Source organism: Oncorhynchus masou, chromosome 30, assembly GCF_036934945.1.
Source record: "Oncorhynchus masou masou isolate Uvic2021 chromosome 30, UVic_Omas_1.1, whole genome shotgun sequence".
Taxonomy (NCBI): Eukaryota; Metazoa; Chordata; class Actinopteri; order Salmoniformes; family Salmonidae; genus Oncorhynchus; species Oncorhynchus masou.
In genome coordinates, this window is record NC_088241.1 from 4670210 (window position 1) to 4679753 (window position 9544).

General features: G+C 43.4%; 1 pseudogene; it reads left to right on the plus strand.

Annotated features, from left to right (window-relative positions):
- Positions 1-659: 659 nt before the first annotated feature.
- On the plus strand, positions 660-9544 carry LOC135521860 (hepatic leukemia factor-like; annotated as a pseudogene).

The window sequence follows — 9544 nt, forward strand, 5'->3', positions numbered from 1 at the left end:
CAGACACCTCGCGCTGTTCTGCTTTGAATCGGGTTAAAATACAGTACTGCAGACACCTCGCGCTGTTCTGCTTTGAATCGGTCTCACGCGGCCGTAGCATGGGGGGAATCCGTAGGGCGGGGCGGGTGGCCTAGTTCTTTCCAATAAGCGCTCACTAGGGGAGGATACATTATTTTCTCCAACCAATCGAAACTAGAGCAACATGCATAAGGGTTGCACCTCCTCGTGACTGGGCCATGTGCGCTATTACAGCTATTCTGCTTTTAGGAAGCAACGTGCTGCTGTGTTCCTTTCGCCTGAAAACCCGGCAGCCACTCACGTTTTCTCTGGATTACAAGCGGACTGGGAAAACTGTAGTCTACACTCAGTTGCTTGCTCATAGAATGGTGCAGGGCCCATTGCCAGTATAATGAAATAATCACATTGGCATTCTATTTGGGCAATAATCTGTATGCCTAGATTGACGTTCTATAGAGGATATGTCTCAAGGTCCCCTCAGTTACTAGTGTCATTTAAAGACGTTCATTCAAAGTCATGATGATAACGGTGGCGGGTGATTGCTAATTGTCCATTTCTTGTCCGTCTGTCCATGAGCATACAAACAACAAGTGCTTGGCGTGCCCCCTCGAGGTGTGGCACGAGGGGGGTTGTGTGTTTGTCATGCATATTGAACAAATAAGCCAATCATGCCTTCTCTCGCGCCTTGCCCTATGAGTTGTGACGTCACGTGAACTGCCCGTGTTCGTTCCAGCTGAGAGGACAGCCGTCGCGCAGCCCAAATCCAAGCCCGTGCTTCAGTACGTTGGCTACACAAAGTACGCGGGGGAAAAGAAGACCCCCCCTCCCGAAAGAACGATAGAGCGACAGGAAAGCTTAAAGAAAAAAGTAATACAGCTTGTCACCCGACAAATAGTGCGCGTACTCAGAGCCTTCTCCGCTTTTCGCTCTTCATTATTTGTTAATTTGGCATTGTGGAGTAGGACATTCTTTTTCCTTGCTTCGAGTTTCATTTTGATCATATTTGAATCGTCATTTTTTGGGGTGTTGATCAACTCAGGATATTTTTCGACAACAATTTATTGATCTCCAGCTCGGATTTTATTTTGTCTACCTTTGAATTGACCATGGGCACCAGTCATTAGTTTGACGTTTTACAACTGGTCTCTATTGGAGAATAACATCTTGATCTGCACCGGGGATTTAAAATAATATAGTGTTGACCATATCTACTGGAATACTGTCTATTATAATGATACAACAGTGGATATAAGAACACTTCATAGCCTAAATAGAGGGAAAGGTAAGAAGATGTTTATTGACATTCTAAACAAATCAAAGGGACACGTTTTGCAACTATTGCTTGTTATTATTAGGCTTCACTCTGGTATACTGAGCCTGGGAGTCAAACTTTAATGTTCTCATATCTTGTCGAGATATGCACTCACATATGCGTTTTATATTATTTCAACAAGTTTGTAATGTCATTTCAAATAGACTATTCATTGCACCTGGTTTGTACCCAATTCTAACTATAATAAATGTTAATTCAATATTCTCGTTAATTGAATAGCGGTGATCAATCTGCCAGTCCTTTCGACTCCGCCTGCGCCCCAGGATCCTAATCAACAACCAGGTCCGGCCAACTATGTCCAGGCAGCTCACCCAGCTCCTGACCCCGGACCTCCCAGCCGGCGCGAGCCCACAGTTCGGCAACCAGTCTGGTGGCTCCATCAGCGGTGGACACCTCAACTCCATGGCTAGTTTGAAATCCCTCCTGCAGCATCCGATGAAGGGAGACCGTGCAATTCTCAAAGACTGCTGCGACGTTAAAGGTGAGAACTTTGATTTACATTGTTATCATGCTGTTACCACTGAAGGTTCTACAGTGCAACAATGTTGCTGTTTGCTGCACTTACAACAGACACTGCATGCCAATGTTGTTTTTCTGTTATTTAAAAATAATGGAGAGCCGCACAATCTACGAGCTCAGATGCAAAAAAAATAATTTACCAACGTTTCGACAGCCAAGCTGTCTTCATCAGGGTACAATCCTATTTTTGTTATTTAGCATATTTTGTAACTGACATTCAAATGAAATCATATCTACCAGTCTCCATTGTCTGCCTGACTCAATTGAGTACAGTACAGTGAAGACAGCTGTGCTCACCAGCATAACTTAATATCTGGCCCTGCCATTGTCACACGCACATGACATGACACATGCACCACAGTCTGACCTGTTGTTTGGAAGTAACACACATAAGGTATACTGGTGTGGTTCTTCAGTACAGAGCTCAGCTCTGAATGATGATTCATGATTGACATTCTGCAACCAACACACACCATAGGATATACATGGTGGTGGATGATGTCCTTTAGAACTGATTCATGGTCAGTTTGTATTTTCACTTCTGACAGTACAGGTCAGGACCACAATAGGAAACTTTGTCTTTCCAGGTAGAACCCTTTTGGGTTCAATATAGAGGGTTCTGCATGGAACCCAAAAGGGTTCTACTTGCAACCAAAATGGGTTCTCCTACGGGGACAGCCAAATAACCCTTTTGGAACCCATGTTTCTAAGAGTGTAGGATCAAATGCTCTTTGGAAAATGTTAATAGAATCCAACCACTCCTATAGTATAGAGCAGTAAACCAGAAAGGAAATTATGGGATAGTAATCATGTTCAAATCATCTATAAGTGACTTTGTTGAGCTTCACAATCAACTTGAGATACTTTTGGATGATTTGGACATGCTAATATCAGTTCCATGACTTGAATAGGATTTGTGCCACAAATGCTAAAATGTTAGCATGTGGAAACAGTGCCTGGGAAACTACTGTCATTACCTTATCCATAGACAGTTTACAGGGTAAGGAAACCAATATGCCATTACGTTATTACATGGTCATTAAGCATAACAAACACTTTTATCCAAACACAAAGGTCACTCACTGTCCAATTATGACCCCCAAATGTCCAGTAGAATGATGGTGCCATCCCATGTTGCACTCTGCTGTGAGCTGAGCATGATGTTCTCATATGGATTATAATCTCCGCCCCTCCAATCCCCTGGCATAGTTTTAGATTAGCATGCAGATTAAGACGACATCTTTTGGTACAATATCTGACATGCTAAACAGTACCAGCGAGGCCTGTGGTATGGATGCCTATTACCAAATTCATTTGTCTCACCAAATATAGACATAGACATGCAGACATGTAGTAAAAACCATATTGCTTTTCATCCAGCATTCTGATTTGGATTATTGTGCAGATTCTTGTATGACCATCTGTTATGGTCTGACTGAAGCATTCAGTGGTGTTTGTGCGCATAGCAGTGCGGCTGATGCATCCAACGGTCACACCATTCCACAGATATCATCTATCTCTCAGTATCTGTAGAGTTGACACATCTATAGGATAATTGTGCCTCTGGGCCTCAACAGCTATGAGGCTTGGGCCATAGCACCCTCTTGTCTCATTGAATTAAATGAAATAGGTTTACAAGTACACCTACAGCTCTGGACATAAGATAATTATATCCTGTCATATGACCCTAAGTCGTCGCCCCCCAAAACTGAAAAGCAAAGAGTGTATATGGAAGAAACCTTGTGAGGAACCAGACTTGAGGGAGTGTATATAGTGGGACACCATGACACTTTTTATTTTATTTTATAATCCCAAAATCACCTCTGACAGCACCAAGGGTCAAACATTTGATGCGACAACTACAACTCTTGAGAGTTCCAACCCCTGTCCATCGTTTACTAACCAATAACCTCCATTTTGTCTCTCTCCCACCATCCCAGACAAAGACAGAACCATCACAGACATGGATGAGGACTCCTTGGGTGGTGGGAACGGCGGCTGCAACATGCGTAGCGGCAGCAGCGGGGTGAGCAGCAGCAACAGTAACGGCAGCGGAGGAGGAGCTGGAGGATTTAACCAGTCTGCGTTCCTGGGACCCCTCCTGTGGGAGAGGACCCTGCCAGTGGAAGGAGGCCTCTTCCAGCTGCAGTACATGGACCTGGAGGAATTCCTCACAGAGAACGGCATGGGCGGAGTCCACGGCCAGAACAGTTCCAGTACAGCCCAGATCCCATCCCAGAGTTCCCAGTCGGCGGTGCCCAATCAGAGTTCCCAATGCCCCCCCTCATCGCCCCCACCCTGCTCTTCAGCCTCCTCGTCATCCTCATCTTCCCCGTCGCTCATCGGCCTGGAGGTGGCCCAGTCCAACATGCAGGGAGGACTTGACTATGGTGAGTAACCCGAACCGGGTGTCGGAGGAGGGGAGGGCAACATACAGAGATTTCTATGATGATTTTATCCCATGGATACAATACGGAACAGTGTACATCTGTTTATTGTACACATCTTCAGTAGGAACATGGGGAGAGGGGTGGAGATTGAGATGGTTTATGGTGATTCTATGGAAAGGGATTGTAGGGGTGGTGGGTGGTTGGTGAATGTATCCTAGTTTACATGGTATCGACAATGTATTCAGTGGTCCAGTTTGGCCAAATGAAGCAAGGATTATGGTGCCATGTTGTTTTGGCCTTGTGAAGTGGCAACTAGATGAAGGACTAAAATGGAGGATCAGTGACATGGCAGTTACCATGGTGACCCTGTATCAATACAGGGTGGTTATGTCCTTAGAGAGAAGGCTGTAGTAAAGTCTGCACAAAGTCTTCCTGTGATTCAGCTCTTTAAGTTGTCCTCAGTACTCATATTGAACTCCTCTCCTATGGTGACCAAGCATCATTTTCTGTGAAGCCAAATGGAATCCCTTAACGCTGAGTTAACTTGACAGAGAGGGAACAACAAGGAGGGGTTGAGAAAGCAACGACAGGAATTTCCTGTAGGCTACAAACTACCCTTCACACTGAGCTAGGTTTAACATTTAGGCTGCCAGAGAGAAAGAGACAGAGGAGACTTTTAACAAATGCATCTCACAGCGCTGACAAAGAGGTTTGGTTTGGTCGGTTTTATGTTCAATTCAGGTTCAAACAGCCATTTACTGAACACTAAGGTCTTACTGTACATAGGGAGATCAAGACAGAGATAAGGAGAGGAAGTAGGTGTGTGTAGTGAATGCTTGTGATCGCGTGTCTTTAAATCTCTCCTCACCTCACACGCTACAGCAATGTGCACGTGCAGCGTCCCTTCACGTGTAGAGGCTGTGAGCACTGGAGCAGGAGAACGAGAGGAGGGCCAAGCGGAGTACTGGGAGGAGCGGAGAGGCACGAGGGTGGGAGGGAGAGGGAGGGGGGAGGAAGAGGTTCCCATTGCCTGCTGATACTGAAGTTCAAATGGAATGTTTGAATGCAGAAGAGATAGATTTATAGAGATAGTAATGATTAAGATGTGGTGCTGTACAGTAGATGGGGAATGTCAGTAGCCATTGTATTTAACCCTTCATAAACTGGTTGTTTTTTAGCTGCATTTCAGTTGTATTCCAATGTCACATGTCACAATAATACACTTTAGACAGTTTAGACATGAGTTAAATACGACACTTTCACATTTCCAAGACAAATCAGATATTAATGTAAAAGAAGAATTGATGAAGCCAAAATTGATATTGCGGGTTGGATGATGTGTTTGCTACATAGTCGTTACAGTGTAACACAAATTATGAGGCAAGACAGGAGAACGTATTTATAATGATCTGATTTGAGTTTTCATTTAGACACCTGACAATTGACTTAACTCGAGGTGGGTGTAGTGTAGGCTGTGTTCTGATTGTGTTCTCGTAAAGGAGGAATAGGAAGAGGAAAAGGCTGTTTGGAGTCTTTATTGATAGGAATGTCAAGGTGTTATGTGCATTAGGCCCTAAAGGGGGTGAGTGAGCTATAAAGAACTGATTTCAAGGGGTGGGGTGACAGTTGTATAACAGTTTTAGAAACATTTCAAGAAAACTGTCAAAACCAGCCTTATAGGAGTCTGGGCATGTTGATAATAATATTAAACCAGGATTGAAATATATACTCTGACTAAAATGGTGATATTGAATGTTTATACACAAGAAAACTTGAGAATAGTGCTCTTGCATATGTAAAATTCCCATTTGAGTTCAATTCCTCCATGATAATTGATTCATATTGAAGTGAAACTCATGCTCACGATACTTGGAAAGACTTGGTCTGTAGAATTCACACTTGAATGCAGGGAGAAAAACGTTCCTGTTTATTAGTTTCTCAGAGCAGAAAGTAGCTCCCTTCCACCACCTGGTGGACATGGTCTGTAACTGCAGCCTATCAGCTCTACAGCTCTTGTACTTTACAGATTTTAACTTGTAGATAAATGCTGTGTGTTATTGCTCTCTGATGGACCTGAGAGGTCAGTGAGTCATAATGTATCTACATGGAATCTCCTGGTTCATATAAAGGTTTAATAAGAAAATAACAACCGATTCTCTCTCTTTCAGGAGGCAGTCAATCGAGCATGAACGACGACTGCGGCTCGCCTGGTTCCTCCGTCTCCTCTTCGTCCTGCACTCCTCTCATGACGCCCACATCCAACGGTCCAGACGTGATGGGTGGCTTTGAACCCGACGCGCCGACGTGGCTCTGTCCAGCGTGCCCGGCCAGGACGCCTTCGACCCCCGCAGACACCGCTTCAGCGAGGACGAACTCAAACCACAGCCCATGATCAAGAAGGCCCGCAAGATGCTGGTGCCAGCAGACCTCAAGGTTGGTAGTCAGAGAGTAGGTAGAAGTATTAAGAGTTGGTAGAAGTTGTCCCTAACCTCTGGTCCAGGGTCAGATCATTTTCCACAAGGTAATGTCAGTAGGTCTGTATCTAACGGTGTCTTCCTCTTTCAGGATGATAAGTACTGGTCCCGGAGGTGTAAGAACAACGAGGCAGCCAAGCGTTCTCGTGATGCGCGGCGCTTGAAGGAAAACCAGATCTCGGTCCGCGCCGCTTTCCTGGAGAGAGAGAACCAGGCACTCAGACAGGAGGTGGCTGACATGAGGAAGGAGCTCGGTCGCTGCCGCAACATTCTCAACAAATATGAGAATCGCCATGGAGACCAGTGAAGAAGAGGAGGAGAAAGAGAATAAACTGATGGGTGGAAGGGGGTGACATGATGATGATAACGATGATGATGATGATGATGAATGTATGAGATGATGAGAAGGGTGATATAAAGAAGCTCAGGTGTCACATTTTGATTATGTCAGAGTGGGCAGGGTTAAAGGTTAGGGACAGAGAGATTCCATAATCCGGAGGACTGTTGCCCCTTTAGACGAAAGAAGAGAAGACGTGACTTTGAGGATTTTGATATCTGAGAATTGTATATTTTTATATTAAGACTAGAGGGGGAGCAAATTTTGGAAATCATTTTTGTATATTTTCTATATGAATGGGAACGATGTAAGATATAGAGAAATGGAGGGCTATGACAAAATATCTTTTTAAAGTAAATTGATAAAGGAGATGCTATTTTAGAGGTGTTAGACAGGGATTTTTAGACAGGATTCAGAGTCAGGGACGAGGAGGCAAGGTGGCCATTTTAAACTGTAAAATAGAGAGCAAAATGATTTTAAAATTGTACAGTTCAACATTTCTTTGTGGATTTTACTCAAGCACTTAATTTGTTTTCTTTGTTGTGTTTCTAACTGATGGGGTTTGGGCTGAAATGGTAGGAAAGTGAAAGAGAGAGAGAGAGCGAGAGAGAAATGGGAGAAACACTATTAACCCAGCACAATCTTCAGCACTTGTCCAGTGTTTGTAAATAACAAGTCCTTCATATTGTTACAACTTTTGCAACCTTTTAACAGTTTGGACTGTTTAGTAGTTGTCTAGATGTCTGGGCTTTGGTGCAACAGCTCTTACATTTGATTATAGCTGCACTATCTCCTCTGTCATATAGAGAATTGTATTCTGTGACCCCAAGACTTGCAGGGCATTCAATCACACTACAGCTAATGGATGGGGCGACTGTTAGTTTTTATTATGTATACTAGGAACTCATATTGCTGAGCCCTTGGCCATCTCTCTCTCTCGCTCTCTTTCTGTCACTTTTTGTCCTTTTAGATTGCTGTCAGTTCTAACTGATATAGAATATCTTGCCCAAGCTGGGTTGGTAGGATTTTTTAGTTGTTCTGGTTACAGTGGACCGTTTTGATCTTCTCTCTGCATTGTGATGTTTTCTTCCTTCCTATGTTTTTTATATCGAATTGATCCAATCCCAACACGGTTAATGTCGCTTACAACCAATCACGAAAAGGCTACTTTTACCTTTAACCAATCCTAACAACCGGTCTCTGTGGTTCTAGATTGTATACATAATACCACAATGTCTTCACACCCTCCTAAATAGTCCACCAACTACCCAGGAAAAAGCACATTTGTGTTATTGTACAATATTAATGATTTTAGATAGCATTCTTATTATTGGTAGAAGATAAATATTGTCTATATTGAATATACCAGTTTGTGTATTTTACATAGGTATATGCTAAGTGTGAATGTTGCAGAGATGAGATGTGTGTATGACTGCGTATATGCAAATGTATTCCAGGAGATGGGGTTTGTGGTAGGGTGTCATCAAATGTGACCCTATTCTCCCATATACCTAGGGAATAGGTTATCATTCCAGATTATGCTATTATTACTCTCCCCATCGATCGGAATGGTGTTAAATTCTCAGATTTCTGGGACTAATAAAAAAGCCAAAATTTAAAATGTTGATTTATTAAGGTTGTTGATACTTTCTGTCAGTTTTCCGGCATTTCTGTGTTGTTGAGCATCGTCTTAGTATCCACATAGTGTCATGTTTCACCACCGACTCACTAAACCCAGGGGAGAGAAAGGGCCCAGTCAACCCAGTGATAGTGCTTCTTTTCCTCAACGATGTTATAAATAACTACTATTATTATGATTATGATGATTGTTACCCCCCTCTATTGTTGCTGTTATATATAATTGAATGATTTTATTTCTTTGGATGAACATGATTTGTTTCGTATTGAAGCATCTTTGAACTCAAGCTATCCTCACAGAGAGACTATTCAGAAATGCATCCCGGTTTTATGTCACTTCCTGCCCTGCACCATATACATCCTGTTTTGGTCCCTCGAGGGACGCTGGTTTGTTCATAACCCCTAAGGACAGTTTCTATCCGGACTTCTCTGAAACACAGTTCCCAGAGGAAGACGGCCATCTTGGTTTCTCTGTTGATCATGGATTCCACAATCTCGCTGGCTCATCTCATACCTGGAGAACGACAGTGGTAGAATCCCATGCACTTCTGACTGTACACGTCTGTTCAGTTCTCTAGTTGTGTATGGACTATGCACGCTAGCCACAGTTTTCCTCTTGGTTTTCTGCAGCCTATTTTCACCTCAGTGACTGTATGTATGCTCTCCCAACTGGATGTTGTTCCTGATCTCTCTGACGTGGATGATGTTATAGTGACTTTTATTGAACTACAACTACCCATCTGCACCGGTGGTGTCCACAGTTCCAGCCCACTCAGTGCTGGCAATGGGGATGTCGTCGAACTTTCCCGAAAACACAAATAAAAGATTGTTCTTA